General features: G+C 42.0%; 1 long non-coding RNA gene across 3 annotated transcripts in view; it reads right to left on the reverse strand.

Moving 5' to 3' along the window:
- Nucleotides 1-2,078: 2,078 nt before the first annotated feature.
- Nucleotides 2,079-19,526, reverse strand: part of LOC138422277 (uncharacterized) — a 74,324-nt gene continuing 56,876 nt past the window's right edge. For 2 of the 3 annotated variants that reach the window (XR_011249831.1, XR_011249828.1), the window contains one exon: nucleotides 2,079-2,218. This is a non-coding gene — a long non-coding RNA (uncharacterized lncRNA). Of the gene's footprint in view, nucleotides 2,219-10,654; nucleotides 10,856-19,526 lie in introns of those variants that run through there. The other variant, XR_011249829.1, reaches the window with a different exon arrangement.

Genomic DNA, 19,526 nt, shown 5'->3' on the forward strand with positions numbered 1-19,526 from the left:
TTCAAGATCCAGAAGGCTGTATAAACAAAACTTGCAACATTTTCACTAATTTACCAGCCCAAGCTCAAATTTGTCTTGTCAATTTTTCACAAATGTATTGTTTCTCTGCCTAAAAGGTATGAACACTGCCTGCTTTGGTTACTCCTTTGGGCTTCCTTGATAGCTCAGTTGATAAAGAATCTTGCCTGCAATGCAGGCAACCCCAGTTAGTTCCCTGGGTCGGGAAGATCCGCTGGAGAAGGGATAGGCTACGCACTCCAGTATTCTGGTTCGGAGAAATCCACGGTCTGTATAGTCCATGGGGCTGCAAATAGTCGGAGACGACTGAGCGTCTTTCACTTTCACTTTTTCACTTTGAGCCTCATATTTCTATGAACTCCCATCCACATGAAATTCAAATTTTATTTTCTCTGTCTCATATCCATTTAATTCTTAGGGCAGCCAGAATAACCCAGGAGGGAAGGCGAACATGTTTGCCTTCCCGCCACAATCAAGCAGCTGCCAGCACACTGCTCTAATCCGGGCTACCCTGTTTCTGTTTTAGTTTGGCTGTGCTGGGTCTTATTGCTCCACTCTGGCTTTCTCTAGTTGCAGCGAGTGGAGGCTACTCTCTAGTTGTGGTGTGTGTTGCTTCTCACTGAGGTGGCTTCTCTGGTTGTGGTTAAGAGACTTAGCTGCTCTGCGTCACATAGAATTGTCTGGGAGCAGGGATCAAACCCATGTCTCCTGCATTGGCAAGCGGATTCTTAACCACTGGACCACCAGGGAAGTCCTGGGCTACCTTGTTTCTTGATAGTTTCTGGATAAAATAAACCCATGAAAACACTTTCCAAAGGAAGCACCTGGATAACAAGCCTAAACACTATTGACCACTCACTCCCTCCTATTTTTCGGCAGCGATGACACATTATCCTAGAAGTGTGTTAGACATTATTCTTCCCCCAAACCGGGAAATTCTTTCCCACTGGTCCACCCTGATACTCAGCTGCAAGGGACACTGCTGTGTTTCCTTGTGTTTGTGCAAGTGTGCTTCTGGCTTCTGTTCGTGGAATAAACAATGATTGATTTAAAAGACCATAGTCTGGACAGAAACCAAACGACAGTGCTCTGAGGTGTTTGGGGAGTTCCCGGCTCCGCATATCCTTGGTCATGACCTCAGGGGACATTTTTCCCTCTGCTGATTCGATGCAAGCCAGCAGGTTGGGGAAAGAGAGCCCATAGAACTGCACAATTTGCAATGCATGCCTGCTCAGCTGCTCAGTCACATCTGACTCTTTGGGACTCCATGGACTGTAGCCTGCCAGGCTCCTCTGTCCATGGGATTTCCCAGGCAGGCATACTACAGTGGGTTGTCATTTTCTACTCCAGGGGATCTTCCTGACCCAGGGATCGAACCGGTGTCTCCTACATTGCAAGTGGGCTCTTTACCACTGACCCACCGGAGAAGCCCCCTTAGAATTTGCAGTCTATTATTAATAGAAAAAAAGGTAGCAGAGATTGTAGGTTTCCCAACAATCCACAGACGCTGGTTACTGCAGACAAGCTTTCTAATTGGGAGTCACCTTTCGCAGACATCCCTCCATCCAGGCATGGCCACGTGACTATTCTCACCAATAGCATTTGAGGAGAAAAGCAAAGCCATTCCCAGGTTTCAAGAAAGTACATGTTCCTCTCCATACTCAATTTTCCCATCCAGTAGCCAACAAATAGATTCTGGGTCCCTGAACCACTGAATGAACAAGAGTCAACTGTCAAGCACAGGTACCCACTAGGAATGGATATGACAGTGAGAAATACACTCACTCTATTTGAGCCCTTATGCATTTATATTATCAGCCTGTACTGACCACTGTGTTATGTACTATACATCCATACGCACCTGAACCTTAACTACCAGGGGGTTAGGGGCGCTGACCCCTGAGCAATCAAAACTCCAAGTATAACTTTTGACTCCTTGAAAACACAACTACCAAACAGTCTACTCTAGAAACAAATGTCTTACTGATAGTAGTTGATGAACATGTATTTTGTATATTATATACCATATTCTTCCAATTAAGTAAGATAGAGGGAAAAAATTGAGAAACACTTTTATTAAGAAAATCATAGCGGGGATTTGCCTGGCGGTCCAGGGGTTAAGACTCTGAGCTTCCACTGCAGGGAGTGTAGGTTCGATCCCTGGTTTGGGAACAAAGATCCCACATTCTATGCAGCACAGCTGAAAGAAAAAAAAAAAGATCAGAAGCAAGAGAAAATATATTTACAGTGTGTGCATGTATGCTCAGTTATGTCTGACTCTTTGTGACTCCACAGACTGTAGCCCACCAGGCTCCTCTGTCCATGGGATTCTCCAGGCAAGAGTACTGGAGTGGGTTACCATCGCCCTCCTCCAGATGCAACACAGATATGCACTCTATATATACCGTGTATATATATACATTTATTAATAGAATCATTGGAACAGCAATATGGAGCAGTACTATCATTCCCAATAGCATATGAAAAAGTGAAGACTAGAGGGTTAAGTACTTGTTTCAGGCCACTGAGCTCTAAGTGGCAGAATCAGGATGACCACTCAGCAGGTCATTTCCAGCACCTTCCTCTTCATGGTTACACCACCTCCAGCAAACGTGTGTTGACTTCAATAAGCAGTAAAAGGAAAATGATAGAAGAAAGTGCCAGTGGGTCAACAGAGCATGAGTGAATGGACCTAAGAAGCTGTCCCTAGTGCTGGCACTAACTCTGTCTGACTCTGTGCGAACTTATGGCCTGTAGCCCTCCAGGCTCCCCTGTCCATGGGAGTCTCTAGGGCAGAATACTGGAGTGGGTGGCCATGTCCTCCTCCAGGGGATCTTCCCAACTCAGGGATCGAACCCATGTCTCATGTCTCCTGCATTGGCAGGAGGGTTCTTTACCACTAGCGCCACCTGGAAATCCAAGAAATGAACCCAAAGGAGTTAAATAATATTCTCAAGTCAAGTTGCTAGTGGTTAACAAAGCCTGACTTTTGAGTACATGCCCCCATCACTACCCTCTGGCTTCTCTCACCACAAATGGGTAGCACATCAGAGCCATCAGAACCCCAAGCTCAGGCTGTCACCCCCTATGGATACTGCTTCCCTGAGGCCTGGGTCCCACCTTTACCAAAAGTCCTGGGGCACAGAGAACGGGCCCACCATCCTCTCTCTGGTTCCTCTCCTTTTGTCCAAGGACCCTGGATCCCTCCATCCTCTGATCTGGCTCAGCTCCGTGTCTAAGATCTCAACCTGCAGGAGGAGTCTGGGCTCCCAGAGGGTGACCTCTAACTGCTGGGTGAAGGTCACAGTTGTGTCCACTCTGCTCTTCATCTCCCTCCTGTTCACAAAAATGGAATCACACCCTTTAGAAGCCGGGTGCAGGGGGCGATGTCTGGAGATGTGTCAGCAGAGAAAAAAACAAAAACAGGAGCAGAAATCCACAACAAGGAAGGTTCATGAAACTACAAAGGCTCTGATTTATAAGATGTCAAGACAATTGGAGAAGGCATAGCTAACATGTTTTCATGCACTAGTTAGTGACAAATGATGATAAATACATTACAGAAAAAGTATGTTATCCTAATCAATCATAACTCACAAATCTGTAAGCCTCACTTAATGGAAGTACATAATCTCTTCAGCCTCTTTGTGTGTGTATATGTGTGCACATAAGTGTGTGTGTGTGTATTTGTGTGTATGTGTATGCATGCATGTGCGCGTGTGTATATGTATGTAGGTATATATTTGTGTATATGTGTATGCAGGCGTGGATATTATGTGTATATTTTTATTTGTGTGTATGTGTTTGCTTGTGTTTATATGTATATGTGTATGCATGTGTCCATGTATGTGTATATTTCTGTGTTTATCTGTGTATGTGTACGGATGTGCATGTGTATTTGTGTGCATGTGTGTGTATGTATGTGTATACTTCTGTGTGCATGTGTATTCCTTACCAGATGTACTCAGTCTTTCATAAATCAAATCTCAGATTCATTCAAATTTTATGCTTGGGCCATTTCTGACAATTCCTAAGTGTTGACCGCATGGAACTAAAATAGTTTTATGCCAACCATAAACAGAATCTTTTAACAAATTGAAACAGTAGAATTTTTTTACAGATTGAAATTCCACTAGGCTAAGCGCTCAACAAAGGCTTTGAAAAAATGAGTGTAGGTATTTTTAACTCCTTGAAACCGTAATTTTGCAGAATGAAAGTGATGGATAACATTTTCACTACGGCCTTTGTCTTCAGCCTTCTGAAAGCTGTCTAATCAGCAGTTAAGGATGAAATAAGTAAGGCCATGTTTTACTTCACATCTTCCTGTTGAACAGACACCCCATTTTATGACTTTTCAGGCCCTCAGGAAATAGCACAAAGGTACGTGGATGGAGGAGACGCATGAAAAATTATACTTCCCATGAAAAAGATGCCAGATGCAAGAAAAGTTCTCCCCAGAATCACAAGCAAAAATGGGTCCCTCAACCTCATTTTTCAAAAACAGAAATGGAGGCCCAACAACATGGCAAGGCTAGATCCAGATAGCCAAATACTTTCAGAGACAATGTCAGATTTGGGCTGTTCACAGAGCTCCCCATTGTCATGAACCATTATTCCAAATCTGTAAAGCTCTCAAAACTTTTAACAGACTTATAGTAAGGTCCAGAATAGTCACTAGACTAGAGATTCTGTCTCTTTTGCTCACTGGTGTTTCCAAGGTACATCAAGCATTGCCTAGCACCTAGGAGGCACTTCCCAAATGATCACTGAATCACAAGTTTCAACAAAAGAAAATAATTGTCAGAAGATGGAATAGTGCAGATGCGAGAACACCCATGAGAAAATACAAAGAACAGGTGGTCTCTTCAAATGTTTTCTTCATGTATCTTCCTCTCCTATTTCAGCGCTACTCCTAGGTATTCAATGTGACTATTTGACCAAGACCTGGCTACAGTCTAATGAAGGCATCTAACCCAGGAAATGGCAACCCACTCCAGTGTTCTTCCCTGGAGAATCCCAGGGACAGGGGAGCCTGGTGGGCTGCCATCTATGGGGTCACACAGAGTCAAACACGACTGAAACAACTTAGCAGCAACCCCAAAGAACCCATCTGTGAGTCCAACACTTTTGTTTGCTCTCCTAAGACCAGATACTGGGATGCTCCATTCCCTTTATTTTCCAGTTATTTACTCCAATATCTCCTTTGTGATTCAGATTCACTAAAGTAATATGAAGATTACAGTATTTTTATAGATAAAAACAGCAAAGGAACATCTAGTTAAGAGAAAACACAAAACATTTGCAGTTATACTAAAAGATACATAATAACACTACTATTCAGAAACATGTAATCAAGGACTTCCCTAGTGGTCCAGTGGTTAAGACTCTGCCCATCCAATGCAAGGGGTGCAGGTTTGATCCCTGGTCAGGGAACTAAGAACCCACATGCTATGCAGAAAGGCCAAGAAAATTTCTTAAAAATGTAATCAGCCAATTACACAGAGTGAAGCAAGCCAGAAAGAAAAACACCAATACAGTATATTAACACATATATATGGAATTTAGAAAGATGGTAATGATGACCCTGTATGCGAGACAGCAAAAGAGACACAAATGTGTAGAGCGGACTTTTGGACTCTGAGGGAGAGGGAGAGGGTGGGATGATTTGGGAGAATGGCATTGAAACATGTATACTATCATGTAAGAAACAAATCGCCAGTCTATGAAAAAAAAAATGCAATCAAACACTCTGAACACACAATTTCCTAGATTTATAAAATGTGTTAAGTAATCCAGGTTGGTTTCTAAGCAGTGGTGTGCTAATACTGGCTCATTTTGGTTCACAAGAGGTGATAGTTAAATTGTCAATAATAATTTGCAGGATTGCCCTAAAGCAAAAGAATTCCTGTCAACTTCTGAAGTGTTAAACTGTTTATTTTCCAATGGAATACTCCACAGACCATAAGTAAATCCTTTAATGTATTTGGTATCTAGGTAGTAATCTCCAGACCTTTTTAAAATAAAAAGAAAAAATATATATATACTTGTTTGTTTTAATGTTATATTTATTATGTGAGTGAAAGTGAAAGTCGCTCAGTCCTGTTCGACTCTTTGTGACTCCATGGACTATATGGAATTCTCCAGGCCAGAATATTGGAGTGGGTAGCCTTTCCCTTCTCCAGGGGATCTTCCTGACCCAGGGATCGAACCCAGGTCTCCTGGATTGCAAGCAGATTCTTTACCAGCTGAGTCACAAGGGAAGCCCTATGTATATTATATACAGATATAATTATACACATACAGATAGTATATAGATGCAATATGTTATAATTAGAAAATTATATTAAGAACATTAATAGCTGCTGTAGAATATATTTACTATTTGTTTTAATTATATATATTACAATACAGATAAAATATATGATATATATATATATATATTATCAGTTCAATTCAGTTGCTCAGCTGTGTCCAACTCTTTGTGACCCCATCGAATGCAGCACGCCAGGTCTTCCTATCCATCATCAACTCCCAGAGTTTACTCAAACTTGTGTCCATCGAGTTGGTGATGCCATCCAACCATCTCATCTTCTGTCGTCCCCTTCTCCTCTTGCCTTCAATCTTTCCCAGCATTAGGGTCTTTTCCAATGAGTCAGTATATATAATATAAATTCTTTAAAAAGGCTACTGTAAAGCAACTCAGTCTCCCTCTTAGTAAAAGCACATCAATAAAGACAAAATGTTCGGGGAAGCATGGGCTGTGTGTCATCCTGCTTTTGTGGATGTCACCATCCAGGAGCATCCAACAAAGCATCCTGGGCCATCCATTTAGCATCACAAGACTGTTAGAAGGGAGCAGAGAGAGGCATTCTGATAACTGTTCATACCTCCCTTGAGCTAGCCCACCTCATCCATGCTCTTGGCTATTTCCAAAATAACCAGCCATGTGAATTACACCACATTAAAAAGGTCACACTGACAGAGCCATTAATTGTTTTTAGAGCAGATCTGAGGGATTTAATACCTCATATTATGTCCAGATTTATACAAAGGATAATCTTAGCAGGATTTTCAGTAAGAGCTAAAAATGGAATGAATGACCATCTTTTGTTTTCTTAAAAGCCTATGATGCTGACAAAGCTGAACCTAACAGCCATTCCTTCAGGCTCCTTATTGATAATCTTTCATTCCATCCTCTTCAAGTCAACTTGGTCCTTGTGCTGCACCAGTTCCAGGAATCATACATGATATAATACATCCAAACAGAGAAAGGGGTGCCTTTGTGTCTCTTCGTAAATCCAGTAAGTCTTTTCCAGAAGCACCCTCTCTCATTGTACTGATTCCTGTATTTCCATTCTTATACCCATCACTGGCAAGAAGGGTGAGAGTAAAATGATTGGAAGCATATAATTTGTTTGAGAAATGTGATTGGGATAAGTGGGTTTTTTTTTTTTAAGAAAATAAGAAAGTGTGTATGTATGTTGGAGCATATGAACATAGCCATGCAACAAGTCTCCATTAATATCTGTGTCTGATATGAATGATGACACAGCCCCAGTCAAGGGAAGTTCTGGAGAAAAAGTATTCCAAGTAAACGGAGAAGCAGTTGTAAAGCAGTCCTTTCATATCTGCATAGTCAAAGCTATGATTTTTCCAGTAGTCATGTATGGATGTAAGTGAGTGAAAAGTGCAAGTCACTCAGTCATGTTTGACTCTTTGTGACCCCATGGACTATACAGTGCATAGAATTCTCCAGGCCAGAATACTGGAGTGGGTAGCCTTTCCCTTCTCTGGGCAATCTCCCCAACTCATGGATAGAACCCAGGTCTCCCACATTGCAGGGGAATTCTTTACCAACTGGACCACAGTGGAAGCCCAAGATTACTGGAATGGGTAGCCTACCCCTTCTCCAGGGGCTCTTCCCAACCCAGGAATTGAACTGGGGTCTCCTGCATTATAGGCAGATTCTTTACCAACTGAGCTATCAGGGAAGCCCTGATAAGATGTAAGAGTTGGACCATAAAGAAGGCCGAATGCTTTCCAACTGTGGTGCTGGAGAAGACTCTTGATAATCTCTTGGAAAGCAAAGAGATCAAACCAGTCAATCCCAAAGGAAATCAACCCTGAATATTCATTGGAGGGACTGATGTTGAAGCCAAAGCTCCAATACATTGGCCAACTGGTGCAAAGAGCTGACTCATTGGAAAAGAGCTCATACTGGGAAAGATTGAGGGCAGGAGAATGGGGTGACAGAGGATGAGATGGTTCAATGGCATCATCAACTTGATAAACATGAGTTTGATCAAACTCTTGGAGACAGTAAAGGACAGGAAAACCTGGCATGCTGAAGTCCATGAGGTCACTAAAAGTAGGACATGACTTAGTTACTGAAAAACAACAATCTGTATTTTATTCACAAACACAGCTCCCAGGAGAAACCAGATAGACCTTGCATCCAAAGGGGCAAATACGACCTTTTGACATAGAAATGAGTCCTATTTGTATCACATCAAACTTTGCCTGTTTCATTGGAGGGACTGATGTTGAAGCTGAAACTCCAATACTTTGGCCACTTGATGCAAAGAGCTGACTCATTGGAAAAGACCCTGATGCTGGGAAAGATTGCGGGCAGGAGGAGAAGGGGACAACAGAGGATGAGACAATTGGATGGCATCACCGACTCGATGGACATGGGTTTGGGTGGACTCCGGGAGTTGGTGATGGACAGGGAGGCCTGGCGTGCTGCGGTTCATGGGGTCGCAAAGAGTCGGGCACGACTGAGCGACTGAACTGAATTGCCTGAACCATTGCCTGTGTGGGGGGCACAGATAGGGGAGAAGAGAAGAGGGGGCACTAGACACAAAGAACAAATGTCATAGTCAGCAATCTGTCATTGAGCTAAATGACATCTGCAGGGTTTTCTGAGTCCCAAGGACAAGGAGAAACAAACGTAGGGCATCTAATGTTGAGAGAACTGAAGGCCACGTGAAATTCGATAGGGAAAGTTAATGGTTTATGTCATCGGACTTTGTGAACACATGTGAGATGATCTGCAAATATTATCTAGCAAAAGCTGTCTTTGAATAACGCTTTCCTCCAAGATCTTGCCACTGTATTACTCTAGAGAAATAGCAGCAGCAAGAGACGCTTCAGAGGAAAGCCTCTTTCATCTATGGGTCTCATAAGAAATATCCATTGCTTTCTTTTCCATTTAGAAAAGAAGCAAGAATTTAATAGGTGTGATTCCTTTTGCAGAGTCTTCCACTGTACTGACCTTCGGCAACTAAGGGACACCTGGTTTTACATTATAATCCCTCCTTATGCGCCTGCTCTCAGCATGAGAAATGGAGAGCTATGCAGAAAAGCTCCTGAGTCAGATGTTGTTTCTCACACATGTGCCAAAAAATGCATAGATCTATATGAAGCTACGCAAACTACATACAAACCCTTTACTAATCAATTTTCCTGAGAATGAGATATTTCACATCTTTACAGAGTTTGGCAAAGTGAATGCTTAAGAGTTTGACACTTAGGGAGAACCTACATCTTTTTTTGTTTTGCCTTGTATTCAAGTAAACCCTGTAGTAAGAGTAGGGGTAATAATCGCTACCCTATATGGAGTGCTTATTATGAATTGGGCATGATTCCTAGAACTTAATATATACTGTGAAGGAAAAATGTTGCCAGTCACATCAGTAAACAGAGGCCATTGCAGCCATCAAGCCACTATTGTAAACCCAGATGGTGCACCCTTAGGGAATTTAGGATGGAGACAAACAAGTGGCCAGCTGCTAAGCCTTCAGCCACTGCAGCCACCCCCAAAAGTAACTCTGAGGGGATTCAGGATGGAGAGAAGCAGGATACTGGTCCTAGATGGTTAAGGTCCATAACAAGGGAATGATTTCAATGAGCCCAGTCTTATATCTTCCCATCGATAGAATAGTGCTATATTTATTAACTTAAGATATCTGCTTTTCTCTAATAAACATTAATCTTTCGATGGGCTTCCCCAGTGAATAACAGGTTTTTCTAATAGCTGATTAATAGGTTTTTCTAATGGCTATCTTATGAGGTTTGCTTCAACACAGAAGCTCAGAGGTACTAGACAAGAAAGCAAAGATGAATACTTTTAACTAAAGGTATCTCTTCCTCAGTCTTATCAAAGTCCCAGAGAATGTTTTGGCAGTAGATGCCTCAAAACTTTCTTAGACCAGCTTCTGCACACCACCTGTAAGCACCAAACCAACCCTTCGTTGCCAGTTTTAAAACTCGTGGAAGAGACTCTTTAGCCCTGAGACGGGGTCTGAAAGTTTAGAGGACTTACTATGTAAAAGTATAGAGTCAGGGAATTGAGGTGTTTTGCAGCATTTGGACAAGTCTAGAATTGCTTCCCAGGTGGCTCAATGGTAAATGCAGGAGATGTAGATTTAATCCCTGGGTCAGGAAGATCACTTGGAGAAGGAAATTGCAACCCACGCCACTATTCTTGCCTGGGAAATACCTTGGACAGAAGAGCCTGGCGGGCGACAGTACATGGGGTCACAAAAGAGTCAGACATGATTGAGTGGCTAAATAACAACAAGAACAACCTTTTGACATTCCAACTACCTGGTCTTTGCTACAAAAACTATGTGGGTTTTTTTTAGTTTTTTCTTTTTTTTAAAGGAATCGCCATACTGTTTTCCATAGTGCCTGTTATCAATTTACATTCCCAGCAACAGTGCAAGAGGGTTCCCTTTTCTCCACATCATATGTAGCATTTACTGTTTGTAGATTTTTTTGGTGACGGGAAGCTGCTGTATAGCACAGAGAGCTCCGCTGGGTGCTGTGTGATGACCTACAAGGGTGGGATGAGGGAAGAGTCAGGAGAGAAGGAATATATGTATCAGTTCAGTTCAGTTCAGTTCAGTCACTCAGTCGTGTCCAACTCTTTGCGACCCCACGAATTGCAGCACGCCAGGCCTCCCTGTCCATCACCAACTCCTGGAGTTCACTCAAACTCACGTCCATCGAGTCAGTGATGCCATCCAGCCATCTCATCCTCTGTCGTCCCCTTCTCCTCCTGCCCCCAATCCCTCCCAGCATCAGTCTTTTCCAATTAGTCAACTCTTCGCATGAGGTGGCCAAAGTACTGGAGTTTCAGCTTTAGCATCATTCCTTCCAAAGAACACCCAGACCGATCTCCTTTAGAATGGACCGGTTGGATCTCCTTGCAGTCCAAGGGACTCACTTTCTTCACAGTCCAACTCTCACATCCATACATCACTACTGGAAAAACCATAACCTTGACTAGAAGGACCTTTGTTGGCAAAGTAATATCTCTGCTTTTGAATATGCTATCTAGGTTGGTCATAACTTTCCTTCCAAAGAGTAAGTGTCTTTTAATTTCATGGCTGCAATCACCATTTGTAGTGATTTTGGAGCCCAGAAAATATTAAAAAAATAAATACATATAACTGATTCATTTCATTGCACAGTAGAAACTAACACAACATTGTAAAGCAATTATACTCCAATTTAAAAATAAATAAATTTAGTTAAATTAAATAACAAAAATTCCTATATATGATGGCTCCTCCATTACCTCTTCAGAGCAGTCCCTCAGACCTATCTTAGAGGCTGTGTCTCAGGTTTAAGTCCTCAGTCTGATGAATAAAACATAATTCTCAAGTTTTAGGTTGTGGGTTTTTTTTTTTTCAATCAGCAATTGCCACATTATCCTCACAGTAATTTTGCAAAGTATTCTTATTCTTATAATGCCACAAATGAGGTGCAGAGAAAAAAATTTCAATTGGTCCAGAGTACAGAACTATAGAGATAGAACTAGGATTTGAACACATAGTATCTGAATGAAAAACCACTGTTCTTAATAAATTTAGGTTAATACCTTAGCACAAATGCCCAAGGAGAAGTCAGAACTGTCAACTTTGGCAGTGACTTGAACCAAGGAAGCTTGAACCCTCTAGGCTCCCCTACTGCCTAGCTATATCCCAGGTCTCACACTCATTCTCCTAAAACTACACGTATACAAAATAAATACTAATTAGTTAAACTAATTGGGGTTCCTTATGAGAAAACATATTTCTAGTAAGAAAAATTAACTTTGATTCTTTTTCCTGGTACAAAAAGAGTCTCTTTTTCTTACAGAATTGACTCCGGAAAACTTGTAATTGCTTCTCTGCCTCCTTTGAAGTGTATGTGAATCTTTTCAAAACTAAATAAGCATTTGTCTACAACTCAGGAATGTCTTCTGTTTTTCAATGTTAATAGCAGGATCACACCTCTATCTCCCAATTTCTGTGAGAGGGGGATTATAACTTCCACTGACACCTGCCTCCAGGTTGTAAACCCACCTTCCATCTTAAAAATATGAAAACTTTATTTTTCTTAAAAAATTTTTTTATTGGAGTAGAATTGTTTACAATGTTGTTAGTATCTGCTGTGCAACAATGTGAATCAACTGTAAGTATACATATATCTCCTCCCTCTTGAATTTCCCTCCCACCTCCCCTCCTACTTCTCTAGGTCATCACAGAGCACCAAGCTGAGCTCCCCGTGCTGTGAGAAATTTCTTTCTCCTTAGAAAATAGTAATTTTCAAGTACAAGAGAGAACCCTAATTAACAGGAGAGTTTAGGATGAAGTCCTTCTGATAAATAGTGCTGTTGAATCCTTTTACTTACTGAACTGGTTATTGTTTATCTTGAGAACATATACAAGAGGGGTGATCTCTGCTTAGCTCTATATAAGGGTGAAATGGCGTTCTGTCTTTGCAAGATATTAGCAATGTGCCTGTGATGTGCAGGCATTCTGGGTTAATACTTGATAATAAATTTTCCCTTCTTCTGTTTTTGGGAGAGGTTTTTTGAGTTGGCAGAGATACTATTTTTCATCATATTTCCCCAAATCTCCCATGGGGGCCTGGGAGATGTACACAGACACTGGCTTTCATCTCAGATCTCTAACAAGGGTCAGCTGCTCACCTTAATTTGGGGCAGACAGAACGTCTTCACAGCAGGGCTCCCTGACACCCTTCTCCAACCTCCAAAACCTCCATTAGACAGCAGGGAGTGTTTTTAGATTCTGTTTGATGGGCTACTCCCAGGGGAAAACCAAGACTTTTTTAGTTGTTTTCCCCTAAAGAAAAGTCTACCCAAAACACTTTCAATAAGGCTTTACTCTGTCTAAAACAGGTATCTTCCAAAAATTATCTCTTATCCACACTTCAGAGCATCCTAGGTTCCAGACAATGACTCCATGAAAGTTTATTCTAAAACACGTATCTTCCAAAAATTATCTCTTATCCACATTTCAGAGCATCCTAGGTTCCAGACAATGACTCCATGAAAGTTTAGCACACACTTACTTTATTTGTAGAATGTTTTTATTTTAGTATTTCACCCCTAGACCTGGAGAACTTTTTAAGTGCCACCCATGGAAATTAGCAGATGCCTCCCCAACTCCCTCAGTATAAAGGCCCCCGCCCCAAGTCCCCTGCCTCTTGTTTATAGAAAAGCAACTGAGCAAAATCCTTGGTGGTCCAGTGGTTTAGACTCTGAGTTTCTAATTCAAGGGGTGCAGGTTCAATCCCTGCTCAGAGAACTAAGATGTGACATGCTCCATGGTGTAGACAAAAATTAAAAAATAAAACAGAATCACAGCTTAAAAAAAACCTTCTTTTAAAAAGCACTGAATCTAATGGACCATAAAGAAACCTGAGCGACAAAGAATTGATGCTTTTGAACTGTGGTGTTGGAGAAGACTCTTGAGAGACCCTTGGACAGCAAGGAGATCCAATCTGTCCATCCTAAAGGAGATCGGTCCTGAATATTCATTGGAAAGACTGATGCTGAAGCTTAAACTCCAATACTTTGGCCACCTGATGCACAGAACTGACTCATTAGAAAAGAAACTGATGCTGGGAAAGATTGGAGGTGGGAGGAGAAGGGGACGAAAGAGGGTGAGATGGTTGGGTGGCATCAACAACTCGATGGACATGAGTTTGAGCAAGCTCTAGGAGTTGGTGATGGACAGGGAAGCCTGGCATGCTGTAGTCCATGGGGTCGCAAAGAGTCAGGCACAACTGAGAGACTGAACTGACTGAGACCTTGAGCCTCATTATGTGCTCACTGTAACACACTGGCAGCTAAAAGACATACCTACCAGCGCCATGAGGCCAGCCATAAAAGGCAAAAAAGTGGACAGAGGCCCAATTCCTCGAAATCCCCACTCCTTCCCCAAAATAGTTGGAATAACCCTCCCACTCATCAGCCTATGAAATTACCCAGTCTGTAAAAACTAACCACACCAGAAACTTCCCTGGTGGCCTGGTGGCTACGACTGCACTCCTAATGCTGATGACTAGGGTTCAATTCCTGGTTGGGGGACTAGATCCCACATTCTACAACTAAAAGTTCTCATGCCACAACTAAAGATTCCCACATGCTGCAACTTAAGACTTGGCACAACCAAATGAATCAATAAATATAAAAGACAAAAACAAAAGCACCATCTTCAAGAAAACAACAACAACGAAAAACTAACTGTGGCGTATTTCTGGGCCTCTACCCTTCTGAAATGGCCCATGTTTGGTCTGTGTCTAAATAAATCCACCTCTTACCCAGCACCCCCCCCAAAAAAGAGTAAGTAATTAACAGATCTGTTCCCCAGCTTTCCCTCCAGTAATCTCACAAACTAACTACATGAACAAGAGAGCATTGGGAAAAAAATTCACCAAAAGTCAACAAACCTGCACGGAGTGGGGGATGACTCTGGCCCCCCAATTTCAGTAATTAACTGAGATTACTTCCATATTTCCCTTTAAAAACTTTCAGAGCAGAATCTTTGAAGATGGTTTTGGGGGGATAGAGTCCACTCTCTCCCTAGATGGCCAGCACTCTAAAACCAATTAAAACCAATTTTCCTTTCTGCTAACATTCGCCTCTCTCGAGTACTGATTTTTGAGTAGCAAGCAGCTGGACCTGAGTTCAGTAGCACCAACACTTGTTAGCATAGGAAAAGATCCAAGCACTTCATATGATTCAAACAGCAGCCCAGGAGGGATGAAGAGCTATTTATCTGGTGAGGGCCCAGCATATGGTGCTGCTCAGCCTCCTGTACCAGCTCTGATGGCAGACACTGAACCTGGTGGAGAGAAGCACTCTGAATGAGGTTCCATTGGTACAGAGGCTGGAATCACAAGCTTAGGGGTTCAGGGTTTGCACATGAATTAGTCACATTTTTTTCTTTCTTTTTTTTTAAAGGTATTTTGGCAGGATCAACAGATTTTCAAGGTGGGAAATAAGAAAGGAATGTCTATAGAATTGTTCTAACTCCTATTAAAGCTACTTAGTAAAGTTTGTATTAGGAAAAAAGAAAACATTTGTGAATATGAGAAAATCGTGTATCATGCATTGAGAATCTAAGGTATGTAGGCAAAGAACGTCAGCTGCCCTATCAGTAAACAAAGATGTAGCAGCCATCAAGCCATCAGCCACTGAGGTCACCCTGACCTGTGTATCCTGAGGGGATTCAGGGTGGAGAAAACAGGATACCGGCCCCAGATAGCTAAGGTGCATATCCTAGGAATGATTTCAATGAGACCAGTTTCTTGTATCTTCTCATTCAAAGAAAAGCACTACATTCACTAACTTATTTGTTTTTTCCTTTAATTAACAGTAATCTTTTAATAATCTGACTATCTACCTGATTTTTGTTGCAAAAACTCCTATACTGTAAGTCCCATACATGTGAACAAGTTAGCCTACGTACCCAACTAACACGATCAGCTAGAGAGTACTGCACTGTAATAGGTTTATAATATTTTTTGCACAAATAATACATGAAAAACAAGCAAATGGAAAACAATAAAGAAAGCACTTTTAATCTTGCAGTACAGGATCTTGAAAATACAGTACCAGCTACCGCACTGTTGGGTTTTTTTAATGTATTTATTTTAATTGGAAGATAATTGCTTTGCAATACTGTGATGGTTTTTGCCATCAGCATGAATCAGCTGCATTTATGCTTGCTTCTGGACATGCTGGGCCTGAAATGAAGATATGCACTGCTGTATCCGATACAGAGCTGCTCAGTAAAGCACACGGAAGCACAGGCACATGGACAGGATGCACGCACGGGGCGATGCACGCCAGACACGAACTAGCTGACATGATTGGACGTGAAAGAGCCCGTCCTTGTCTTTGAAAGTTCACAACTCGAACTTTGCATGTAGCGGATCTTACTGTACATCCTGGTTCCTCTCTTGCTTCTTAACAGCAGTCCCTCAGAGCTACTTCAGAAGCAGCCACAAAGCCTTGAAGTCCTCAGAAAGTCCACTGAATAAAACAGTATTCTCAGCTTTTAGGGTGCTTATTTTTTTCATCAGTAATGGACAGTTTGCTCCTATGATTCCAGGGAAAGGGAAATAAGTGAATACAAATGTAAATAAATTAATTTTAAAAAATGTGACCTCTCAACCACCTATTCCACAAACGGAGAGTCGAAAAGAGGGACTAGGAAAGACCCAAGCTGGGAGGACCCGGCAGACACAGATGGGGTGCCCGCTGACAAACTCTGAATCTTGGGGGTATTTCTCAGAAGACTCAGAAATTCAGAGTCCAGCCAAGCCCTAGTATTTTCAAAGGGAAGTTCTTGATGCACATGCAATGCCTTCAGCCTTATAATCTTACCATAGATGGAGTCTGTGTTCTTCCCACCATGTATACAAAGAAATCAAATCCTTGCCTCTAAGGGACCTTTTCTGAGCTGTCCGAGAAATTCTGTGTGCAAGCAGTGAGCGCACCAATAGAAATAACTCTTAACCCCTACCCCACCCTCCACCCCTACTGCCTTGGTGAAATGATACCAATTTATTGCTTCATGAAAAACCTCAGCTTATAGTAGTAAAACAGAACAAACTTATCACCATTTCATCTTGTACGGCCATAATATAATTCAAATTACAAAAAGCTAATTTACCCATAAATTCTCAGTGTTCCTGGACAAGAATGGTATTTCATGACGTGTCTGGACTTAAAAAATATTCTCAACCGAAAAGGGGAGAGTTATGTTTTATTCGGCAGGAATTTTTTTAGGACTTTAAGCCCGGGAAGCATCTCAAATAACCCTGAGAGAACTACTCCAAGGAGGTGAGGGGAGGAGCCAAGTTATATAGAACTTTTGCCACAAAGGGCAGGTAGTCTGAACATCAAAAGATTGTTGCTAATTAAAGGAAAATCAGATATCCCAAGTTAAGGAAGTTAGCTCTGGGAAGATGCAAGAGTCTAGGCTCACTGAATTCATTCCTTTGATATTCTCCTCAGCTGTCTGGGGCCAGTATCCTGCTGGTCTCCATTCTGAATTCCCTGAGGCTCCTCAGTCCTGGGGAGCCAGGTCTGCTCTCCAGATGTGGTGAGCAGGCTTCTCATTGAGGTGGCTTCTGTTGCAGAGGTGGGCTCTAGAACACACAGGGCTTCAGGAGTTGCAGCAGGTGGGTTCAGTCGTTACAGCTCCCAGGGTCTTACGCACAGGCTCAATGGTTGTAGCACACAGGATCAGTTGCTCCGAGGCACGTGGGATCTTCCTGGATCAGGGATGGAACCCATGTTCCCTGCGTTGGCAGGCAGATCCTTTACCACCGAGCCACCAGGGAAGCCCTAATTTTTTTTTTTAAGATAAAAATCCAGAGATCATATCATAAAACTCAGCTTTTAAACTGTATAAGTTAGCGTTTTATTTAGATACACAGGTATGTGGCATTAACTATTAACAATAGTAACCCTACTATTACTTTCAGGATTTTTTCATCATCCCCGAAGGAAACCTCCTTCTCATTAGCAGTCACTCCTCATCCCTTCAGTTCAGTTCAGTTCAGTCGCTCAGTCGTGTCCAACTCTTTGTGACCCCATGAATCGCAGCATGCCAGGCCTCCCTGTCCATCACCAACTCCTGGAGTTCACTCAGACTTACGTCCATTGAGTCAGTGATGCCATCCAGCCATCTCATCCTCTGTCGTCCCCTTCTCCTCCTGCCCCCAATCCCTCCCAGCATAACAGTCTTTTCCAATGAGTCAACTCTTCACATGAGGTGTCCAAAGTACTGGAGTTTCAGCTTCAGCATCATTCCTTCCAAAGAAATCCCAGGGCTGACCTCCTTCAGAATGGACTGGTTTGATCTCCTTGCAGTCCAAGGGACTCTCAAGAGTCTTCACCAACACAATTCAAAAGCATCAATTCTTCGGCGCTCAGCTTTCTTCACAGTCCAACTCACACCCATACAGGACCACTGGAAAAACCATAGTCTCATCCCTTACTCCCTGCCTAACAGCTTCTGGCAACCCCAAGTCTAGTTTGTTTCCATGGACTTTCCTGTTCCAGACCTTTCACGTGAACACAGTTATACAATGTATGGCTTTTCATGACTGACTCCTTGCACTCAGCATGCTTTCCAGTCTCATCCATGTGGTAACCAGCGTGTCATTCCTTTTAATGGCTAAATAATGTTCCATTGTAAGGATAGCCCACATGTGTTTATCCAATTACCAGAGAATGGATGTTTGAGGGTGTTTTGATATTACAGGTAATGTTCCTATGAAGATTCATGTACAAGTTTTCACATAGACATGTATTTTTATTTCTCTTTTATTCTCACCTAGGGGTGAGAATTCTGGATCTATGAGAACTCCATGTTTAATATTTTGAGAAACTGCCAAGCTGTTTTCTAAAGCAGTTGCTTCATTATACATTCCCACCAGTACGGGTATTCCAATACCTCTGTCCTCGACAGTTATGATTTTGAGAACAAACTCTCCATACAAGCTATGAACTGTTACATTCCAGGCTTCTCTACCCATCCACCAGCATACACTTGAGAAAGATCTTGCTTTGGGTTGTTCATCAAAAAGAAAAATTCTCCATTAGAGAAGATGCCCTACGTATAAAGTACCACTTGCACAATCTAAGCAGTGACACAGAAGCAGCAATGCAAACATCTATAGGTTTTTGTTTATTCAATCTGGACATTATTTCCTTCCAAATACCTACATATCAACCAAGAATGCTCTTTTTTGATAAACCAGCTGGAACAGGCATTCATTAAGTGCTGCACTGAACAGATGACTGGGTATATGCATGACTGAATAATGATTGAATAAATGAATAATAGATGGATGAATGGACAAACTCAGGGAATATTTACCGAACACCCTGTAGATACCAGATGCTGTGTGGGATGTAGATACAGAAGCCAACTCCGGAGACTTGTGAGAACCCATGGGGATCATGTTCTATTGTGGACAAAAGACAGAACCAAGCAAATAACAAGTGAAAGAAGAAGTCCAGCCCATGGTTAATGCTATAAAGGAAACAAGGATTGCAGTATATTGTTTGGATCTTTGGAAGTGAACTTTAGAAATAACTTTTCCTCTATCCTATGGACCACTTGTATTGTTAATTTCATTATGTTCAAAGATAATTTGAAAGAATTCTCACCCAGTGGCCATTGTCCAGT

The sequence above is a fragment of the Ovis canadensis genome, chromosome 17 (assembly GCF_042477335.2).
Source record: "Ovis canadensis isolate MfBH-ARS-UI-01 breed Bighorn chromosome 17, ARS-UI_OviCan_v2, whole genome shotgun sequence".
NCBI classification, from domain to species: domain Eukaryota; kingdom Metazoa; phylum Chordata; class Mammalia; order Artiodactyla; family Bovidae; genus Ovis; species Ovis canadensis.